The 22046-nt window shown below is 38.0% G+C and overlaps 1 protein-coding gene across 4 annotated transcripts in view; it reads left to right on the forward strand.

Annotated features, from left to right (window-relative positions):
• PRIM2 (DNA primase subunit 2) overlaps positions 1-22046 on the forward strand; it is a 294044-nt gene that overhangs the window by 155722 nt on the left and 116276 nt on the right. The gene's annotated exons all lie outside the window — the stretch shown is intronic.

Here is a 22046-nt window from a genome sequence, read left to right on the forward strand (position 1 = left end):
TCTTGTGCTGTGTTTTCTGGGTGACACCCCAGACAGGATGGCAGCAGCCTGCTTAATGACCCATTAAGGAAACTCAGTTATAATGAGCCCAGGGACAGAAGCCAGGTCTTTGTCTGATGAGTCACCAGGATATGTAAGAACATGCCCTATGAACAGGGAATCTCTCTGACTCTGAAGCTTTTCCATGCCATGTCCTGAGGGCTTGTGTTTGAAACAAGCCACATGGCAATCCACTATAAAAAGCAGCTGCACCACATCCATATTGTCTTCAGTCTTCATTCCTGCTTCCTACTTTTGGACAAATTCATTGGCAACTGAAGCTCTGAAACAAGGGACTGAGACTCAGCCAGATACTGGATGTACACCAGAGGGACTATACAAGCCTGCAAACTCCACAATTATACTGAAAGCCAGATATATATGGACTTTCAAATCATTTGTATGTATTTGTATGTTAATCACATAACACTTCTCACCTTGTTTGTTTCTTTCTTTTTATAATAAACCTTTAGTTTTTAGTTACTGAAGGATTAGTTGGCAGTGTGGTATTTTGGGTAAGATCCAAACTCATATTGATCAGGTAATGTGGCTGACTCTTTGGGGTCAGGAGAACATTTTGGTAAAGAGAATAGAGTTTTAAATAACATACCTTTTCTGGACCTAGTTGCTGACTGGGAGCCAGAGACTGAAATGTAGTAAAGGGGATTGTGTACTTTTTGTTTTAGCTTCTTGATAACCAGTGTGGGGAATCAAAAGCACTGTTTATGGCTGGTTGGGAAGTCACTTCAGTGTTACCCACCAGTGCTGGGAGAATCTGCTGTCCTTTTGCAGTTTGCCTTGACCTTGGCATTTTCAGGTGGCTACCTTAGGCACGGACAGGGTCACACAGGGAAATAAGGCAAGACCACCTACTCAGCCATTTTATCACCAATGTCCTCGGGAGATACTATGGAGGGTTTGTAGATTTAGAAACCCAGTCTCTCTGCAACTTCCACTGCCATATCATACTCTAAACCCCAAGCAAAAAGTTTTTTGATGGGCCATTGAGATGCCCATCCCTTTATTGTTGCTGCTTCATTTCTCTCCTCTGATATTTGGAGGCTGCCTTACCTAATTTGCCAAAAACTGGAGGGTCCCAACTACAGACAAATGGTATTAGAGATTATTCACAACAGGTCTCTGATCGAGTTTCTGATACCTCCTACCCACAAACCTTTTTCCTGGTTCCTTTTCAGGGATCATTCTCATGAGGAGATTCTATGACAAGAGGTGAAGTCCTTTCTCCTGAGAGGAGCCATAGAAAGTTTCCACCTCAATATTAAGGGAATGGATTCTATTGCCCTTACTTCTTGATCCTGAAGAAGAAAGGGGAATGGAGGCCAAATATTGGTTTGCTGAACTGGTTTATTTGAAAACTATAAAATTCCACATGATATTCTTGGCATCAGTAATTCCCTTGTTGAAGGAGAACACATGTTTCATGGCTGTCAACATGAAAGATGCATATTTTCACATAGATGTCATTCGAGAAAAATTCTGTGGACTAGGTGATGTCTTTGATCAAGAGCATTACTGATTTAGAGTCCTTCCCTTTGGTCTAGCTACAGCAATCAGGGTCTGTACAAAAGTTTTTTCAGTAGTGGCAGCTTGGATGACAGGAGAGGTATTTACAGTCTTTCCTTACTTTGATGACTAGCTTCTGAAGGGCAGTTCCTATGAGGAAGTCCAGCAACCAATATTTTGCTCAGCCTTCTGTCTTTCTTGGGTGTCTGCATCAATCATGAAAAATCTACATTATCCCCCATAAGGTTCATACATTTTATAGGGATGACATTGGACTCACATCAAGAGCATGTCTACCTCTTGAAAGGTTTCAGAACATGAGCGCTCTGATATATCAGGTCACTATCAGATTCAGGACATCAGTCAGAACTTGCCTTTCCCTCCTCGGACACACAGCTTCATTCACACACATGATGCCAGGCTTCATCTTTTCATGTTTCTTTCCATGTACCCACCAGACAAGGGCAACATAAATGGCAGGATGACAATTCTGCCCAAAGTTTTAGGCTCTCTCATCTGGTGGACAAAACCAGTGAAGGTTCAGGTGGATGGGTCTCTTTCCTCACACCAACTCCGAAGCTACCATGGTTACTGACACCTTCCTCTTGGGTTGAGGTGGTCACATAGGCGATCATATGGCACAAGGCATCTGGACCCTATGGAAGTCCAGAATACTTATCAATTTATTAGAACTCTGGGCTGTCCATCAAGCCTATGATGCCTTCCCCCCACTAATCCAGTTTGGATGTCCAGATAATATTGGACAACATAACAGTATTTTATATAAACATATATATATGAAACTTATATAAGCAGTGGAGAGTGAGATCTTTCACTCTGTGCATAAAGGCAGCACCCCTCTGGCATCGCCGTTGCATTACCCTATCACCAGCATATTTACCAAGGGTGCAAAACTTGCTCACAGACTGCCTGAGTAGACATTTTCCCACAAATCGGAGGTTAATAGTTTGGTTCTTGACTTCTTCACCTAATTGGAAACATCTCAGTCTAATACCTTTTCATCTCTCAGAAGAACAGATCTCGGTACTGCGCCTGGGCAAGGGCTTTGATGGGAGATGCCCTACTGGTGTCATGGAAAGATCACCTGCGGTATACATTCCCTCCCATTCCATTGATATCACAAGTTACATGGAAGACCAACCTAGGCAGAGCTCAATTCATCCTTATTATGCCCAACTGGATGAGACAGTTCTTGTTTATGGATCTACCAAAGTTGTCAGTTCACCCATCTATGAACATTCCCACATTTCCAGACATTCTAACACAGCGCAAGGGCAGATTCAAGCACTCCAATCTGGTACTGGTGTAACTCAGGGCCTGGTATTTTGATGGGCATCAGAAATAGAGCATTCATGTTCTAAAAAGGTATGACCTATCCTTAACCAATGCAGAAAAGAGTCTGCGAGAAGCTGTTACTCAGTAAAATGGAAACATTTCTCCTTTGAGCTCACTAATGCTACTTATCTCCAGAATCCACCAGGAACCCTGATATCTTAAAATATCTAGTTATTTTTAGGTTTTTGGATCTCACTCTGTTTTCTGTGAGTGCACTTAGCAGCGATTAGCACTTTCCGTTCTCCAGTAGATATCTGTACAATATTCACTCATCCTGTCACAGCTAGATTTCTGAAGGGTATTCTCAGATCCTTTCCACCATAGATGAGGTTCGCACCTCAGTGAGACCTCAGTTTTGTTTGATCGTCACTCACTAAGCCCCCTTTGAGCCTCTAGTAACATGCTGTATGTCCTGTCTATCCATGACGGTGGCCTTTCTAACAGCTGTGACATCATTCAGAAGACTCAGTGAGCTGGGAGCACTCCTGATAGACCCACCATAGACTACCTTTTATAAAGAAAAGGTTTCTTTATGACCCCACACTAGGTTCATTCTCAGAAAATTTTCCAAGTTTTATGAGTCAGGAAATCCACTTAACAGTATTTTTTCCAAAACTGTATGTCTCAGACGAAGAGAGACAACTGCATTCACTAGATGTCCAAAGGGTCTTGGCCTTTTATCTGCAAAGAACTAAGGATATTAGAAAGACACCTAACCCACTTGTTTCCATAGCAGAGTGACCAAGGAATCAAGCTACATTGATGCAGAGACTTTCAAAATGGATTTTGGGTTGTATTATCCTTTGTTACCAACTGGCTCATATTCCCCTTCCGGAGGGAATGAAGGCTCATTCCATGAGAGGTCAGCTACTTTGTCTGTATCTCTAAGAGATGTACTTCTCATAGAGATATGCAGGGCAACTACCTGGAGCTCTTTGCATACCTTCACGAGACATTATGCTATGATCTAATCATCAACTCTGGATATGGCTGTCGGGACAGCAGTACTACAGTCAGCTATCACTTCTGCATCCTTGCAACCATGCCCTGTGTGACTACTGCTTGTTAATCTCCCACATGCGGAATACACATAGGAACCATCACTTGAAGAAGAAATGGAGATTACTTACCTGCAACTGGAGGTTGTTTGAGAGGTATGATCCCTATCTGTATTCCATTACATGCTCTCCGTTCCCTCTACTGCAGATTGTTTGAACTTCAATAAGAATGGGAAACTGGTGAGACATGAGCCCATACCACCTTTTATGCCCTCAGTTCGGAGAATAAGTAGAGCTACAGTGCATGTGTGGGCCAATGGTCACTGCTTGCAAAAAATTCCAGGCTCAGGCACATGTTGTGCACGTGCATCTCACATGTGGAATACAGATAGGGACCACGCATCTTGGAAAACCCAGAGTACAGGTACATAATTTCCATTTTTGTGTTTTAATTTAGTCATTGTTGAGTGAGCAGTTCAAAGTGAATGAATTTATTATTTTAAAGTGAAGCCAACCTTCTTCTTCTTCTTCTTCTTTCCCAACTGATTGAACCAAATTTATTTGAAAGTTTCAAATTGACTTTGTTTTACAATTTTAAAAATTTCAAATACATTTTAATGAAAAGCAAATCAAAGTCTACATAATACTTTGAAAAATATTTGGAAGAAAGGGTAAACAGTGAGGTGGCAAAATTTGCAGATGATACAAAACTACTCAAGATAGTTAAATTCAAAGCAGACTGAAGAATTACAGAGAGATCTCACAAAACTGGGTGACTGGGCAACAAAATGGCAAATAAAATACATTGTTGATAAATGTACAGTAATGCATATTGGAAAAATAATCTCAACTGTATGTACAAAATGATGGGGATCTAACTTAGCTGTTAGCATTCAAGAAAGAGATCTGGGAGTCATTGTGGATAGTTCTCTAAAAATAACTGCTTAATATGCAGCGACTATCAAAAAAGCTAACAGAACATTAAGAACTATTAGAAAAGGGATAGATAATAGGACAGAAAATATCATAATGACATATGCCATGGTATGCCCTCACCTTGAATACTATGTGGTGTTCTGGTCACCCTGTCTCAAAAAATATGTATTAGAATTGGAAAAGGTACAGAGAAAGGCAACAAAAATGATTAAGGGTATGAAACAGCTTATGTATGAGGGGAAATTAAGACAATTGGGACTTTTCATCTTGGAAAAGAGACAAATTAGAGGCTATATGATAGAGGTCTATAAAATCATGACTGGTGTGGAGAAAATGAATAAGGAAGTTCATGGAGGATAGGTGTCATGGAATGCAGACCCCCTGGGGTACAGTCTGGGAGCTGTGGAACTCGGTACTCTTATAAACTATTCAGGTTGAGGTGGGCTTCCCATCATGCTCTTGCTGATGATATACATACAATCTCTCCACACATCCAGGTGTGGTGCCACACATCTAACTGAGTTACCTAGAATGTTCTCTCAGAGTAAACATGGATGCAAACCCCAGCCAGTTTGTCCCCAGTTCTTCAAACCTTACCATGCAGGAATTCATGTTGAGATAATACCATCTTGTGCTGTACAAAGACTTGTTTAGTGCAAGCTCATAAATAAGTCTTCTTCCCCCTCAGTGTGAGGAAGGCATGCATCAGATTTTGTTAATAGAGCAAAGATTGCCTACATGTTTCATTAACAGACATACTGGTTAAGATAAAACATTAAACAAGTTTATTAACTACAGAAAAATAGATTTTAAGTGATTATAAGTTGTAAATGTAAAGAGACTAGAAGTAGTCACAAAAGAAATAAAAATAAGTTCGCAGTCTAAATTCTAACAGAATTTGAATCTAGAAATGTCTCACCCTGAGAGATGATACAGCAGGCTACAGCTCTTCAGTTCACAGGCAGAGACTGCTTTCCCCACCTGGGAGTATCCCTTCCCCCGTTCAAAGTTCTTTCTCTTTTAGATGTTTCTTCAGGTATAGAGCTGTGGAGTGAAGCCAAGTGATGTTACTTCCCTTCTTTTATAGTTTTTTCCAGCTTGCTGGAACAATCGGTGTTTGTAACTTGGGGAGGGTCATCCTCATTGGTCAGTCAGCATTCCATTGTGTACTTTATTGGTGAAGTCACTAGGGATGGGGTTTGGAAGAGCGGACTTTCCTTAATGGCTCATTAGCATGTCTGGCTACTTCATTGTTGTGCCTGAAAGGCTGTTTGTGGGAGTTTCTCACCTTGCAACATGTTCTTCTAGCATATTCAATAATATTTTATAACTTCACATACCACTGTAGCAGATACAATCAAGCAAGACATCAATGTTCAGCAGATCAAGACTTTTAAAATAATACCACACAAGGCATACTTTGCACAGAACATATTGTAATTATATGACATTGGTAAATACGGGGTTTCTGGGGTGTTCTTTCAGACGCTGAGTGTCACAATAGGTCCATCAATAGCTATTAGCTACAATGATCAGGGATGCAACCCCATGCTCTTGGTGTCCCTAGCCTCTGGTTGCCGGAAGCTGAGTGTGGATGACAGGGAATGGATTACTTAATGAGTGACAGTTCTTCTCATTCTCTCTGAAGCACCTGGCATTGGCAACTGTTTGGAAGAAAGGATACTGGGCTAGATGGACCATTAGTCTGACCTGGAATGTTCTTTTGAAATGATTTTTTAACTACTTTGTTTTGTGGAGTTTGCTTGGTTTTCTGGACATAAAATAAAACATACTTTTAGGTGTTAGTATGAAGACATATTTGTATCACTACCAAAGTTTAATACAGTTCCTTTGATTGTTTTTCTATTTGATGGAATAACAGTTATTTTCTTAATTTACTTATTGCTGGAGCAATGTTTTATCATATTTTGAGGAGATAGTTAATAAGCTGGTGTAGTTTTACATGATGATTGTTATAGTTTACATTGCAAAAACGTGTACTTAAGTAACAGTGGTTAATGTGAATATAATTTAAAACACAAATATTTATTCTTGTGGTTAGATGTTAAATCTGAAACTGGGTGTGACTTTTACATTTTAAAACACAAAAATGTGAGTAAATCCTCTTTAAGATTCTTAAACTTTTTAAATCCCCATGGGACCTGGTTATTAAAAGTGAAATTGAAATGTTTCTTTCAAGAATGTTGTTTGCATCCTTTTCATTACATTGGAAAATATATAGCAGCTTATATTTTGATACTGAGGATGATCATATATATGGTGGCAAATCTATTGTTCCATGGATTGCTATATTGTGTGTGGTTAAGAGCTCATTATGTTGGAAAAATACAATATGGTACTTCCTTCTTTATAATTAATCATTTATATAGTACTATAAGTATATAAGGAGCTTTGTACACATGAATAGACAAGATCCCTGCCCACTGAACTTTAAAATACATTAGACAACAATAATGAAAAATGATGCTGGTGTGTCTAGAGGGGAAGAGAAGGGGAAAGAAAAAATAAAATACTCCCAAAAGCTGTAAGGGAAGCAGATTATTATATCCTCTTTATACTTTCCTCCATTAATAATGGTCAAACATGATAGAGGGAACTGCAAGCAAGAAAGAGATTAGTGGTGGATAGTCAACCATAAAATGTGAATTCTGTGAAGGGATTTGAATGACAAGTGGCTGGTTGATTGTAACAGGAAAAAGGTAAGGTATTTCAAATTCCATGGGCCAAATTCTTCTTCAGTTCCACCAGTGTCAGTCCAGAGTAACTCCACTGATGATAAATGAGTTACTTGGCGTTTACACGCCAGTGTAACTAAGAGTAGAATCTGTTCTCAGTGCATGATGAAAGACATGAGACTATATATAGAGAAAATTGGAAGCTTTCACAGTCCAGTTAGAAACAAATGGCTTTAATTAAAATTATAACCAAATAAAGACAGAAATCTTTCTGAGTTTAAGAAAATACCCAGGAACAACATGCCCTGAATCATGTGGGGAACTTTGTTCTCTATCATAGTGATACCCAATCATTTAGCTGTACATTTAGCTGTATCATTGCTTAGTGTCTTTTTTTTTTTTTAAATGAAAAGTGATAAATTCATATTTATCATTGTATGGCAATAATTTATGAATTTTCTTATAATTCCTAATTGAAGAATTATTTTTTTTAAAATTAGAAATGTTAGTTTCAAAGAATGTTATGTTGACAAAAAAACCCAAACAGTGAAAAAAGTACTTTCATTAATACTGCATGCTATTCATATTGACTGCTCTTCCATTTGCTGCTTATTAATCAACAATATGTAATATTACAAATATGTAATATGTCTAGATTATGAGCAAAATGGAGCAGAGACTGATAGTTTTCTCTTTATAGCCTTATATGCAGTTAAAAGCGAACAAAATAACTTGTAACCCTTAGATAAGTGCACTAGCCCCCTAAGTGTCAGACAAATTGGATTGTCTTATCTCTCTTCTCTCTCATACTTCCCCTTCCCCAAACTCTTCCTATGTTATCTTTTGTTTTCTCATCTTCGCTTTGGATTGTAAACTCTTCTGGGCAGGGCATCCATCTATAATTGTTCTGTAAAGCATGGTTCACAATTATTACATTATAAAAGTAATTCATAACATAGCAATGAACACATTATTAGTGCTCAATAAATAGTTACATAAGTATTAGAATAATATTATAAAACATATTGATTCTACAAAAATAGAACCTACCAAATGTTTGAGACTATTGGAGCTGTTTTTAGGAAGTGGACTTCACAGTGAACTGAAAATGTGGAATGAAAATTGAATTAAACAGATATTTATGGTCATGCTAACCAGCCTGTGGTTTGTATTCTGAAAAGAACGGGGTTTCAGCTTCAACAATTTTTCCCTCTGTGAAATCCTCTTGATAATTCCTGATTTATTGAAGATATCCAAGAGTGCATTATTCAGTGACATCAGATAGCATGAGATGCAGTGAGACTTCTGGTGTATGTCATATCACAGAAAGACACATTCTTCTATGTCTTCATTAAATGAAGAAATGCCAGGAAGACCTTGTAACATAAGTTTAAGTGCAGTTCTGCTCTGAGAAAGTTACTTTATAAAAATGATATTTTGGAGTTTTCAGCACTGCCAACATCAAATATTCAAAAAACAGGAGTCAGGCCCTCAAATCTTGATTTAAAAACAAAACAAAAATTGGGTTTCTCTTTACTGTCCTTGTTTCTTCTGAACTTTTAGGATACACACACACCACATTTTCATGCTTTTCTTTGCCACCATGAAGGCTGGTATCTTACTTTTGTGTTTGTTTAAAAGAAAGCTGAGATTCTCATCTAATCACAGGATTCCAGGAGCTGTGGCCTTAAATAAAACCTCAAACATAATGAGACTTTTGATAAAATTGAGAGAGTTAGCAACACTGAGTTTCGTTTTTGTGTCTCAGTGACTTTCAAGTGAAATTTGCTCTATTTGCAAGTGAGAATTGTTGTCTCTTTCCTGATTGCCAGCTCTGCAAACCCAGCCTGGAACTGAATGTCAAATTGTGTTCTTTCTGGTTAGTAAATCAACACCAGCAGTAAAGATTCTAATGTTCTGCAGTCAAAATGAAGGTAATGGTTCTATTGATGTATGAGCTAGATGGGTTCCTGTCCATTCACCTATCGATATATTGGCTTTGTAGTGCTAACAGAAGTAGGTCATTTTAAATAACCTAGTTTCGTCAGTAAAATAAGTGTATATATTACGGAATACAAACAAGCACCAGGATAAGAAGAATGCCATTATATATAATAATTTCTCTAACCGCAAGTGGACAAACTTAAAAATTTGTTTCTTTTGACAGCTTATACTGGGTCTAGTAGTATTCCTCATTTATATATAATCAAATGTTTCTAAAACCAGTAAAATCTGTCAAACTTTGTATATTTGCTCAGTATAATTATTCTTCAAGGGACAATCGAGAGTGTCTTGTAGAATATTTTACAGTTCAACAGCTTTAAGGCTGCTTGAAAAGGAAGTGAGAACCATTCCCTTGCCACTTGTTAAATGGTATGTACCTATTATTCCAATTGACATCTACTTGCCTAATTTTATTCACTTACTACTTTTTAAAATGCTTTCATTAATTGTATATTCTATCTTTAGATGAAAATTAACAGCTAAAGAAAGTGTTGGGCTTATTGAAGGTAGTGGATAAAACAAGTTAGTCCAATAAAAGACTACCTCACCCACCTTGTCTCACTAATATCCTGGAACTGACACAGCTACAACATCACTGCGTACTTAATATATCATGCCATATTGCCTTCTCCAGGCAGATGGGGGACCCCTTATGACATGGTACTTTCCCATCTAAATCTACCAGTGATGAGTGCTACAGTAGTGGACAAATTACACTCACCTCTTTCTCATAAGAACTGAATGCGTCTCCTGTGCAGGTCTTCCAACTCCTCTTCATTTACTCTTTCGAAAGCCTGATGTACACATTAAACAGATTGGGAGATTAGATTAAACCCTCTGGAATCCCACATGACAGAATAATTGACCTAAACCCCCTCTGGGAATGCTCAGCAAAGAGGGAACAGAGCTCCCCAAGATTAACTCCATCAGTTTCTGCTGCAGTCTGAAGGTAACTGATTGTTCTAACAGTATCAGCCTGGACACCTGATCATCATCCATTGCTGGGAAGGGATCATCTTCAAATACCAGTAGTGCTTTCTCTGAACCCAGGTCTGTTACCTAGATTGACCAGGGTAAAGGAAATCTAAGTAATCTGAATGTTGTCTTTCCCCCATCTTTTCCATAATATTTAACCAAAAATGGAATATTAGACATTGGACAATAGTTAGCCAGACTGTCAGTGTCAAGTGATTGGCTTTTTTCAGTGAGTGCCACGTGACTTCTTCCTAAAGAGAGGCATGTAACCTGTCTTTTCTAAGCGGTGCTGATGTTTCACACATTGTTGCATAACTTCTCCTCCTCATTCATAACTAATGGGTTAATGCCCATTATTCCTTATGGAATTCAGAGGCAATCAAATGTTTTAGATTCCAAAGCTAAGTCCCAACACTGACCCGTTCAGCACAGGCCAACTTGTCTGGGAGTGAAACAAGTTTCTCTTAATCATTTTGTTTTATAATTCTAGTTTTTATTCATTTTTGCACAGTAGTGACTTATATTTCTTCCTTAGTTCCCCCTTCTCCTTGGATTTGGAATCTGTCATTAGTGGTGGTTTCACCTGGTCCACCACTGTAATGCTTCCCCTCCAGGACTCCTCTGTTTCCTGTCAGGCATGGAAAAGCTGTCCTGCAAACAAGAGGCTAAATATAAGCAGTGTTCCCTATATAAGATGAGATTTATAGGCTCTACAGAAGGCAAATGATATCCTGTCTGTTCACAGCCAGGCGACCCTCACATTGCCATGACGTGGGGCTCAGAGTCAGACCAGCATGTCAGGTCCTCATCTTGCCCTGAAGAACTATAGCTCCAAAGCAGAAAAGTCTGATCTGGAGCTTCTGAGCATTTCAGGGAGAGAGTGTAAAGTTGAGGAGGTCACTATCCATCCAGCTTGTGGGGCAAGTTTCACAACAGACATCGGCCAGAAGGGAAAGAACCTCTGAAAAGGTCCAAAGTATCTCTTTTCCTTCAGATACTGAAGTGGCCTCCTCAGCTCCCTGCAGAAAGAAGCATGGATCCTACATCATTCCCCTTCTTCCCACTATCAATCAGACAGACGTGCTCCTGTATTCACAGGCTGACTATAGAGCTTACTTGTGAACAAGATAAACACCAGATGTGTTCATCATAAGATCCGTTAATGGCCAGGTATGGTTGAGGTTAGCTAAAATAAGTTATTTTACACACAATGCCACCTAGTAGTTTAGCATTCCATTACAATATTCTCTTTTAAGTTCTACATTCCTGCATTTACAATATTTACACTATCATGCTATCTTTGAAGTTCAGTACCTATCAGTCTATGAATTGTACTGATTTATTAATTACATTACCTGAACGCATAATAACTTGGTCATTATTAAGGACACAAGGGCAAACTGTCCCACTGCATATGAAAGATAGGATGTATGGCAAGAGACCAGTCTGGCTTAACCAGGAGATCTTCAGTGATCTGAAACTCAAAAAGGAATCCTACAAAAAGTGGAAACTAGGTCAAATTACAAAGGATGAATATGAACAAAATTAGAAAGGCCAAGGCACAAAACAAGATGAAATTAGCTAGAGACATAAAGGGTAACAAGAAAACATTCTGCAAATACATTAGAAGCAAGAGGAAGACCAAGGACAGGGTAGGCCCATTAATCAATGTGGGGGGGGGGGGGGGAACAGTAACAGAAATGTGGAAATGGCAGAAGTGCTAAATGACTTTTTTGTTTCAGTTTTCCCCAAAAGGTTTAGTTGCGATTGAACATCTAACTTAATGAATGCCAATTGAAATGAAGTAGGAATAGAGGCTAAAATAGTGAAAGAACAACTTAAAAATTACTTACACAAGTTGGATGTTTTCAAGTCATGAAGGCCTGATGAAATGCATTCTAGAATACTCAAGGAGCTGAGTGAGGAGATATCTGAGCAATTAGCGATTAACTTCGAAAATGCATTGACGATGAGGGAGGGATTCTAGAGAACTGGAAATGGCAAATATAGCGCCAGTCTATTTAAAAAAAAAAAAAAAAAGGGGGGGGCGGGGGCAACCCGGTGAATTACAGACCAGTCAGCTTAACTTCAGTACCCAGAAAGATAATGGAGCAAATAATTAAGCAATCAATTTGCAAACACCTAGGAGATAATAAGGTGATAAGTAACACTCACCATGAATTTGTCAAAAACAAATCATGTCAAACCAACCTAATGGCTTTCTTTGACAGGGTAATAAGCTTTGTGGATGGGGGGAAGCAATAGATGTGATATATCTTGACTTTCAGGCTTTTGTTGCTGTCTCGGTTGATCTTATAAACAAACTAGGGAAATGTACTATAAGGTGGGTGCATAACTGATTGGAAAACGGTTCCCAGAGAGTAGTTATCAATGGTTCACAATCAAGCTGGAAAGACATATCAAGTGGGGTATTTCAGGGATCAGTTCTGGGTCTGGTTCTGTTCAGTACCTTCATCAATGATTTAGATAATGGCATAAAGAGTACTTATAAAGTTTATGAACAATACCAAGCTGGGAAGGTTTGTGAGTGCTTTGGAGAATAGGATTAAAAATAAAAATGATCTGGACAAACTAAAGAAATGTTCTGAAGTAAAGGGGGTGAAATTCAATAAGAACAAATTCAATGTGCTCCATTTAGGAAGGAAAAATCAGTTGCACAAATACAAAATGGGAAATGACTGTATAGGAAGGAGTACTGTGGAAATGAATCTGGGGATTGTAGTGGATCACAAGTTAAGTATGAGTCAACGGTAGAACACAGTTGCAGAAAAAGCATTTGGGATGTATTAGCAAGAGTGTTGTATGCAAGACACAAGAAGTAATTCTTCTACTCCACTCCATTCAGATTAGGCCACAACTGGAATATTGTGTCCAGTTCTGGGTGCCACATTTTAGGAAAGATGTGGAGAAATCGGAGAAAGTTCAAAGGAGAGCAACAAAAGTGTTGGAAGGTCTAGAAAACATGACCTTTGAGTGAAGATTGAAAAAATTGGGTGTGTTTAGTTTGGAGAAGAGAAGACTGAGAGGGGACATGATAACAGTTTTCAAGTACATAAAAGGTTGTTACAAGGAGGAGGGAGAAAAATTGTTCTCCTTAACTTCTGAGTATAGGACAAGAAGCAATAGGCTAAAATTGCAGCAAGGGCGGTTTAGGTTGGACATTAGGGAAAATTTTATAAACGTTAAGCTCGTGAATAAATGGCCTAGGGAGATTGTGGAATCTCCATCAGTGGAGATTTTTAAGAGTAGGTTGGACAGAATGCCTGTCAGGGATAGTCTAGATAATGCTTAGTCCTGCCTTGAGTGCAGGGGACTGTACTAGAGGACCTCTTGAGGTCATTTCATATGATTCTATGAATCTCTCTGGCTGTTTGTTAGTTGGAAAAACTAGCTGTGGCTGGTCTAGAATCCTTAAGGAGTCATCGCCTTTTTTTTTCATCCACCATCTATAGAGTTGGCTCTTGATTTGGCCTCCATAGCCAAGATGTGTTGGACTTTAACAGTTCATTCAGTGGTTTTGTCACTGTAGAAAGGTCTTTTTGGTATCAACTCAGGTAATTTACCATGTCCAGTGTGCATCTCGGTTCTGGTACATTCACTGATGCATTCAATTCTCAAATTTTATTTTCTCAATTTCTTAGGACTGATTCCATGTTTGTTTATTGTCTGCCCAAAAAGTCAGTTTGAGGTAGGGAGAAACTGCCTTGTTTAGCTTCAGTTCACACTGACTGATTAGGCTTAGGACTTCTTTGAGGGTTTTGTTGTGTTTTTCTATTGAATATACATATGTCAATATATTATCCATGGAACTACAACTCCTTTTGTGTTTCTGACGAGTTCTGCCACCTATCTTTGGAAAATTTCAGCTGCATTTATAATCCAAAAAAGTAATATTTGAAAGCAAAATCTCCTAAAAGATGTGATAAATGTAGTCAGTTTAGCACGTTCTTTGGCTAAAGGAATTTACCAGAATCCACTTGAGGCATCTAGTTTTGAGAATACTATAACTCCTTTCATTTTGGGGAGAAAATCATCCAGTGTTGGGAGGATATATTTTTCTTTCACAACTGCTTCATTAAGTCTTCTGAGATCCACACAGATTCATAATGATTATGCCATTAATTCCTATCTCATTATGTCATTATGAAGTAATGGGATTGGAGTCCTATGAGGATATGTACACCACATGGTTCAACATTGTCTCATACAATTATTTTTACTGGATCTCCTTTCAAAAGTACAGTATCACCCAATATTCCATTGAGATCTTCTACCTTTTTCACTGTGCCCATCATGGCTGTCAAGCTGCAGCTGATAAATCTGGTAATCTATGGTTCTTTGATGACATACACTCTGAATTTGTAGCTTTTGTCTTTGTAAATTGTTTCTGTGGCGAACTGGCCCAAGCAGTTCAGAATACCTCTGGGGCCAGTCAGAGCTGTGTCAGATGACTTCAGCTCTGTGAGTGGTTGAAAGATGATTGTGAGTCCCTTCTGAGATGACTATGACATTAACTCCTGAGTCAGTTTTAAAGTCTTTTTGCCAGGAACATTGTTTCACAGTCTAGGCAGGTTCTGAGCTGTTAGAAATGATAGATCCCAGAAACAATGGTTCTTGATTCTGTCATATGTCAACTCCCTGACGGTGGCAAACAGCTGCAAAATGTCCATATTTTGTGTATTTATACTGTGCACTTCTGGCTGGGTATGAATCATCCCTTGGGATATGATTTTTTCTACATTTTGCACATGTAGCTTGAAATTTGTCTCTATTAGCCTCAGGGATCTTATGATGATGATTTTTAACAGTCATGCTGAACTTCTTTACTACTTCTAAGCTAACTTCTTATTTTACAAGTTTGGCAAGTTTTTCTTGGTTTTGCCCACTCAGACTAATTTGCTACTTGAATATCTGTGATAAGTCTGTTTTTGATTGTAGCTGCTGTGAAAGTTTTTTATCTGTTAATCCAACAACCAGACTGTCTGATATTTTCGTATTTTGCAATCCCAAAATCAGAGTTTTCAGCCAATGCCTGAAGAGATCTTATAAAACATTAAACATTTCCGCCTGGTTCTTGAATTCTCTGGTAGAAACATGCTCTTTCATAAAACATATTTCTCTGAGGTATACAGTCTGCATCAAACATAGCTGGAATCTTTTCATAGTCATCTTTATGACTGTCTTCAGTAAAGTCAAAGGATTTAAAGATATGTTCTACTTGCTTTCTCATAGCATAAATTAAAGATGATATCTGTATATCTTAAGTTTCTTTGTGGAGCTTGTTTGCAATTCAAAATATTGCAAAGTACTGCTTCCACTCTGTCCATTGTGAAGGTTTGTCAAAGCTGATGTTCTCTGGGGAATGAGCATGGAAGAGTGGTTTGTTGTTGAGATCCTGCAACCTTTGTAGCTTTGTTCCTTCAGTTTACCTTCTTTCACTAGTTCAATTCTGACATACATCATGCTCCTATATCACATAGAGACTGACTACAGAGCTTTCTTCTGAGCAAGATATACACCAGATGTGTTCACCATAAGATCCTTTAATTTACTGCCAGGAATGGCTGAGCTTAGCTTAAATAAGGTATTTTACACACAGTACCTCCTTGTGGCTGAACAGTATAATAAAGTTTAGCATTCTCTTACATGGAAGAGTCTTATGATGCTCAAGAGTAACTCTTGCATACCCCTGAGACTTCAGGTCCTAAAAACGCATCACTTTTGCAACACGGCAATTAATGTTAATGAAAAAGCTTGGTGAAGATCAGGGGTTAAACCCTTTCTCCTTTGTCCCTGGCTTCTCTCTCTCCTTGCCCACAGCCCCAGGAATATTTGCCAGGGCTTTTCTCCTGTTCAGAGGCTCTCATAGTGCTCTGTATTGAGTTCACCTCTCCTTTTCCAGCCCTGCAGCATATCTGTGCATGCAGAGAAGCCTGTCACTCCAGGGAAGCCCTACCTCAGGTAGCAGTAGAATGGGAATTATGCCTGTCTGGCTTTCAGCCTCATTCTGCAAGGGAAAGGGGCTCAGATTTCAGGGACTAGTGGAGTGAGAATTGTGACTTCTGATCATCATCCATAAACCCTTGCTCTGCCAGGGAAAGGGGCTCAGATGCTGAAAGGCAGAAAATGGTCTCTTTCTCTCCACCCCACCCAGATCCCCATCTGGCTTCACAGGGGCAGTTCAGCAGTTTGTGACCAGATCAGAGTCACATGGAGAGTCCATTCCCTGTGAAACTGCACCATCATGAGATTTTAAAGGAATAAGTGAAAAAATCGCTTTGCTGTACAAAATGACTTTATATTTACTGAAGAAAAGCCTTGAGTGGTATTAGGTTGTTCCTACGATACTTGGGAGCTAGCCAGCCTAGAGGAGCAGACAGTCATCTATTGCTTCCAGGGTCATCTAGCAAGCTGTTTCCACAATTGAAGTATTTGTCCCAGTATCCCTCTTGGGTTGAGCGATCCTCATGCCAGCATGTTGCCTCTCCCTTTCAAAATACCCTGGAAAATGCTACACATACACCCCCCCCCCAAAACAAACAAACAAACAAACAAACAAAAACCTTCAAAACCTGAAGGACTTTTCCAAGAAAGGATGCCAGTGGTTCACAAGGAATTGATTAATATTAATAAAATAGCTTTTCTTCAGGTACTATTGGATACACAGTTTCCTGTAGACACCTCCTGTGAGAACATCATAAGAGCCAAATGAGAACTTCTGATTAAAACCAAATATTTAACTAAAATATGACATCAAAGGAAAGAATTTTCATAGGTTTTTGGAGCTTAAAGTTAGTGAAGCAGTAGCTCCACCTTCATAGAGAAATACAGTCACAAAGGGGATACTACACAGCAATTTCAAAGCCTTCGCTATAGCCATTCAGACCAAAGGTTTTACAGTATATCTAATAAGAAAAGCCTACTTGCTAGCTAGCAAGTGGCTTGTCTTGGAAGTATGATTCTTGTTTGGAGTGAGATATTTCTGTCCTGGTCAAACCCTTAATGTGATCTGTAAGAAGAGCAGCAGCTTTTAACTCTGTGCCTCCAGGGAGTCTGTGTAACACCCATGAATAGCAATTATTCATCTGAAAGAAATACCTTGTGCATCCAGATTGACAGGTGAACTTTTTGGTGAAATATTAGAGCTGTTTGGGAAAATATTAGAGAAATTAGTAGCTGTGATTGCTGAGAGGTTTGCTCCAGGTTTTGGAAGCAGTTCCCTGATCTGTACAAGAAACACTGCTGCTCTTGTGAGGAAAAGGCAATTCTTAAAGGTCCAGAAAGTTCCTCTTTCTATACTTCCTGGGAAATAATTCGCCTATCATTTTGTTTTAACCATTAGTACTCCTATGAAAGGTCTTAATATAAATGGACATTCCTTGTGCTCTAAAGATATATCTAAAGCATATGGAATACACATGCCAATTGTACCCTGTTCATCTCATCCTATCTAAAATGGCAAGTCCTTAGAGCCTCAATGTTGCTGCAGGGAAGATGTTAAAATTCTGGACCAGATGATGTCCTAGGCATCTGGGAAACGATTCACAGAAGTCCCTATGGATAATTGATGGAAAAGTAAGTTTTCATTCCTCTACACAGCATTGTTTGTTAGGAAGGTATAATGGATTGGTTCTCCCATAAATCCCTGTGTTATATTGCTTGCTTGCTACTTCCCATTAGCAATAAATGAGGAGTGAAGCTGTGCATCAGAAAGACATTTGTTACCTGAAAAATTTATTTGTTAGCAGCTTCTCTCCTTATTTAACCCACCTTGGTCAGTGGCCAAAATACAAATTGAAATTTTTTCTACAGGGAGATTGACATATAAAGATTTTAAAGTTAAATAATACATTGTATCATGTTGTCTTAATGCTAATAATCAGTTGCTAGAGTGTATATATAGCTTTGGAAGAACTCTTAAAGTATGTCTACTTGTGTTATGTACAGTACAGACACTGCACCCCCAGCTATCATGGGTATAAAGAGCAGTGTAGAGAGTGAGGCATGGCTTAGGCGAGTAGAGTGCCCTACATATTTGAATCTCAAGGGTATAGATCGTAGACAAGCTCTCTACATGTTCAAGCAGTGACTCCCATGCTATTTTTAGCACCATGGTGTCTTGCTGCCAGAACTTTTCCCTGCTGCCTCCCCATTGCCAGAACCTTCCCTCACCACAGTGAAAGTCTCCAGCAGCAGGGAGCAGCCAGAGCCTTTCAGTGTAGCTGCAAACCACTATGACAAGTGTGGACACAGCCTACCTTTCGCTATGTCATGTAACTACTCGTGTAGTGCCTGTACTCAATACACCCCTATAAGTGTAAGCCATAGCTTTAGGGTTGCCTGCACAGTAGGGTGGACTTAGGCCTGGATCCTCCAGCAACAAAACTGGACCATCTCCAAATTCCATAGGTATGGGATATTAATCCAATAGTGATGAATGAGGAGAGAGGTGGCTAACAGGAAGTTAAATTTCTGTCTCCGTAATCAATGGATCCAGATCTTCTCCATAGGTCTTATGAGCAAGGAAAACATGGATGCAAAGGAAAGCTTGTGGACAGGTTCCCAACATCTCTGGTACCATTGATGGTTTAAAGTCAATCCATGAATATTTGGGGCTGGTTTACACTACAAAGTTAGGTCAATCCAGCTATATCGCTCGGGACTCAGAGAGACAGTTAAGCTGACCTAAGCCCTGGTGTAGACAGCATTAAATCGACAGAAGACTTCTTCTGTTGACCTAGCTTGCTGCCTGTTGAAGAGGTGGATTTACTACAGTGATGGAAGAACCCTCTTATTGCTGTAGTAAGTGTCTACACTGAAGCACTATAGCTTGTGTTGAATTCTAGTTAGAAAAAGTCTTAGCATTTGTCCCCTGTAAATATAACTCTGAGAACTTGGTCCATATATCCTGTTAATTTTATCCATAAAGTAACCAGACAATTTTTCAGATGGAAAAAATCAAATTGTTCTCTAAAGAAAACAAATGCACTGAAAACATGTCTGCCAGTTGAGAATTTGTGGATGCTATGATGAATGCAAGTTAACTTTTCTTTGGCTGCTGTATAATTGCCTATGCAATGACATAAGAATTTTAAAAATAAAATCTTCTGCCATTGACACTCTACCTATTTTCTTTGATTTATTTATGTCATGTTACCTATTGTAATGTTGGAGTACAAAGCTGGAGAAGAAGTCAATCTGCATAAAATCAGAAGGGCAAATTCAACTAATTTGTTCTCGTTAAGAGTTCAAATGTATTTGTGATCATACATGTTTGTATGAATATGTAATATTTACAAAATGTTGAGTTGTATCAAACACATTATTGCATCTTTCTAATTTTGCTGTTTTGCATTATATAATTTAGCTTCAATAAATCAGTATACCTATTACTGAAGTATTTCTGAACAAGTGGAACACCTTGAAAATGAAATACAAACTGAGATTGAGCAGATATGAGCAAACATACTAAGTAGGTTTTCTGGTATAAACAGAAGTTGCTTTCATATGAAGATGTATTAGCCATTAAAAATAAATTGTACAGAACATAGCATTTTCTGTACAATTGTTTTTGCTTATGATTTTATTTTTTGTGTCTTTTAAATATTAAATAAAAATAGAAGCAGGTATTACAAAGTCAAAATCAGTTACTTTATTTAAAGTATGATTTTGTCAACATTCTAAAAGCTTCAGTTCCCCATGAATATAATTTCTGCTTTCCAAAATAAGACATTTGTAACTATAAGAAGTATCAGTTTATGTAAATGAAAGGGATGGCACTAGTATAAAATGACTGCTATGTAAAGCATTCTTATTGTTGTTTGATGCTAAGACAAAATGCTTGGGTTTTCTGCCTGAAGAAATGTGTAGATTAATGCATATAGTATAATTGAAATCTGAATTTAGTCTACTAAAATACAACATCCACATGATTTTTCTGAAAGAGTGGCAAATTAATACAGCGCTTTAAATGTTGCATGTACGATTATTTAGGATTAATAGGACATAGTTATTTATTTTTCTGAACGTAAAGTAAAATACAATTTGCATTTAAATTTTTTTACCAGTTTTATGGAGTATTCTCACCAAGAAATTATTAGGTTTTTCTCGAAGTCAACAATGCAGTGAAAGTATTACTATTGAAGTTATGACTTGTCAAAATCAGTCTGTTTAGATTTAGAGTTGCATGTTCAGTGATACACATGATGAAATGTCCTTACTAAATATCTCAGTGAGGATGATGATGTTGTATTGTTGATTATACTGCTATTGTTAAAATGATCAGACTTTCAGTTATTGACCCTTGTTGCCAGCATTATAGAAAGTCACTCTGAATTGCTAAGACTTCATGATCTTTGTCCTAAGTTTTTTTTTTTTATTATAAACCAAATTCCTTTTTGCTTTTGTAAGTTGTGGAATTGTAGTGTGTCTGTGTATCTATGGATTTTAAATATTTTTATAATTAACTTGATACTATGATTTCCATAAAGTGAAATAGGCAGAAATCTTTAATTTGTGTGCATCCTGTGTCACAGCTAACAACCACAGACCATGAAGTTTGACTATAAGAATAGAATTTGATTATTTACATTTAGAGGAAAATGTAATAAATTATTCTGCCAGCAAATAGCCCTATTTTCTTTGTAGTAATTCTCGGATCTAAAGTTTTCTGCCTTTTCTCTCTGGTGTTATAGTACCATGTTTCAAGGATGATCATATTAGACTTCTTCCCTCCCTGCTTTCCTGTTTCAGCAAATACAAAGTTAGAGTGCATCCTTTTTGGTGTGGTTTGCTCCAGACTTTAATACAGCAAGTCAGGGCTACTACATATTCATCCGCTGCAGACTATATTTGGAATCAGTTTTACTTCTGGGATGCGAGTCTTTGGGTTACACTAGATATCCTGGCTGGACTCTGTAGATCTATGAAAACTGTTAGAATGCTTGCAACTTGCACTGTATATGTTAAATAAAATGGATATACATGCATGTGCATCAGATTAGTTTGCTAATACTAACGCACATTTTTCCAGTCTTCTATGTGAGACAGGTATTGTAGAATTTCAGAGGCTAACTGATAATCTTTCTAAAAGGAGTTAGATCCTTAAATAGTTATGTTAAACAAGTAAGATGGAAAGTTTACAGGACAAGGTAACATACCATGATTTGTACAGAGGCACGTTAGTGTCAGTCTTCACATACCTTTGTGAAGAACTGCACAATATGTATATAAATGTGAGATTGGCTAAAAGTCTATTTTTATTTATATTTTGTAATTGCCAGTAGAGCATCTATGTTTAACATTACTGCCCTTTAATTTAAATATGCTTTGTTAAAAGTAAATATAAAAGTCTGAGACTAGAATTGCTATGTAATTAAAATCAGATTTAAAATGAAATTAATTTTTAAATGTGTAACTCCATTAATTTATGGATAAATATTTCAGTTTACTACAGTTTTAGAAATACTATATTTTGTCATATGTTATCAGATATATG

Source organism: Emydura macquarii, unplaced genomic scaffold, assembly GCF_026122565.2.
Source record: "Emydura macquarii macquarii isolate MOO-44397 ecotype Brisbane River unplaced genomic scaffold, CSIRO-AGI_Emac_v2 contig_2680, whole genome shotgun sequence".
NCBI lineage: Eukaryota > Metazoa > Chordata > Testudines > Chelidae > Emydura > Emydura macquarii.